Source organism: Geospiza fortis, unplaced genomic scaffold (genome assembly GCF_000277835.1).
Source record: "Geospiza fortis unplaced genomic scaffold, GeoFor_1.0 scaffold299, whole genome shotgun sequence".
NCBI classification, from domain to species: domain Eukaryota; kingdom Metazoa; phylum Chordata; class Aves; order Passeriformes; family Thraupidae; genus Geospiza; species Geospiza fortis.
This window is the reverse complement of record NW_005054549.1, coordinates 167067-169210: the sequence shown is the minus strand read 5'-3', so window position 1 is coordinate 169210 and position 2144 is coordinate 167067. Positions and strand designations below refer to the sequence as shown.

The window sequence follows — 2144 nt, the reverse complement described above, 5'->3', positions numbered from 1 at the left end:
AGCTACTACCAGATGCCACGATTGCAGTGGAGCGGCAGCGACACACAGACAAATATTTGTGCAAGGCACACAGAGCCAGGAGCCTGGAACATTGTCTGTGTGGTGGGAGGGGAGAGGCCAAGAAGGATCCTGCCTTTAACAGGCTTTATTTCTATTGAATTTTAAACAATAAAAATCTTGATGTCTGTATGGTGTTTATTTCTAGCAAAACTTCAAATACTTGTTTCCAGCAGGTGACATGGAACCCTCCTGCCAGATTCATTTCCAGATTACTCATTTTGAAGAATACTTAGAGGGTCGGGAATTAAATTGAATTAAGTTCAGACCTTACCCTGAGTCCCCTGTTCTTCAGAGACCTCTGGGTTGGATCCATCTATGAGATCTACAGAAAAAAAAAAAAAAGTGACAAAATATGCCCTGAACAAATGGAAATAAAACTTTGATTAACCAAGACTGCACAATACAAAATTTAGTTAGCTTTGAGGATATGATATCATCTGTCCTACTATTTTTTATATTAAATATGAGATCTGATTAGGTAATTTCCCAGAATATGGAGATAAACCCATAAAAGCAGGAATAGGTATTTGGTACAATATCATTTTCTGGCTTCTTCTGTGTGGCTTTTTGGGGCAGGAGGTGAAGAATATGGGATTTTTCCCCTTATTTTACAGCTGGACTTCAAGGAGAAAAGCCTGATATTGGTGTTGGCAGAGAGAAGGCACTGCCCAGACTGAACCTCAGCAGCTGTTGCATTCAGGACAGATCAGAGTCAGTGTGTGCACACAGAACTGATGGGAGATGTTAGCAGATTTACAGAGAGATAACAAAGATATCTCTCCCCTCCAGTTCCACAGGGAAACATTACCACCCTTACTTTGTTCAATTGCTATAAAATATGTCTAAAGGTTGTGTGGATAGTCAAGGCCTGAAAGGAAATAACTTTCTTTTCAAGTGTTTTTCTTCTTCTTCCAAAAATAATTAATTCTGAAGTAAAAAATAGGAGTTTTCTTAAAATGGAGAACAGCTTGTTTCCTTTTCCTCTGAGAGGCCAACATCACTCAGGAAAAATACAAGTGTAAGGACAGATGTGGCCAGGCTGAGCCTGGATTAAATCACCTTGAGCCTCTGTTCAGCAAAGTGTTTAAACACACATTTAATAGAGCTGGGGGAGAATTTCCAATGAACAGGGATTCATTCAGGGAATATCCCAGCTTCCAAAAATGGACATAAAACAAATACAGCAAATCACTTCAGCTGGCAACAGCTCTGTGAAATGCTTAATTTCCAAAGTGCTCAAACACTTGAACATATTATCTTTTTTATTTTCTAGATTAGATCCTTGGTTTAATAATCTAAAGAGAAAATAATGTTTTATTTTAGCGTGAGCCAGAGATAAATACTTTGTTGTTTTAATTTTGTCAAAATTAAAAACAAAACCCAACCACTTTTTTAAATTTGATCACACTCAATTTTAAATTTCTTTTCTCTGGGAAAAAATTCACTCTTTTAATCCACGATTTAGCCATCGAGCACTTCAAGATAACACAATCTGTCAATGGACCCAAAGTGTGCCACTACTGCAAGGCAGATTTTGAGTAGTCACATAGAATCAGCCATGGAGGAAAAATATTTTCAATTAACTGTTCATGAAGCATCATCTCCCAACAGTATCTTGGTGAAATGACCTGTTTCTCCTACAAACTAGGGAATTTTAAGAGCAACTTTACACATGAACTACCAGTCAGAGACATTTTCAAACCGAGAGTGTTGGGTTTTCCAGCATAAAGCTTTGATGTTGAGTAGATGTGAAGTGCAGGTTACATTTGGATTCATGCAGTCATACCGTGCTTCCCAAATGTTTTCATTCCCTGCCCTTCCCGAGGCTGTGAGCGTCTCTTACCTGAGGATGTTTGGAAAACGCCTCCATCCCACCGTCCCTTCCCGCCTCAGCCGGCCCTTGGCTCTCAGCCCGAGCCCGAGTCCCTCCCGAGTGGCTCCCGGCCCCTGGGTCCGTGTCGGGCAGGGCTGGATGGGGACGCGAGCCGGGCATCCCTGGCCGGTACCTGCGGGCAGGTGACCGGGCTGTGACGCTCCCTTCGCCGCTCTCCTGCCTCCCCTCTCCCGCAGAGACCCCTCCGGGC

General features: G+C 42.1%; 1 long non-coding RNA gene across 2 annotated transcripts in view; it reads right to left on the bottom strand.

Moving 5' to 3' along the window:
- LOC115948835 overlaps positions 1-2063 on the bottom strand; it is a 14311-nt gene extending 12248 nt beyond the window's left edge. For both annotated transcript variants that reach the window (XR_004082603.1, XR_004082604.1), the window contains exons 1-2: positions 1904-2063; positions 332-382 (exon numbers count right to left, since the gene is read on the bottom strand). This is a non-coding gene — a long non-coding RNA (uncharacterized LOC115948835). The remainder of the gene's footprint in view (positions 1-331; positions 383-1903) is intronic.
- Between the last annotated feature and the right edge of the window lie 81 nt (positions 2064-2144).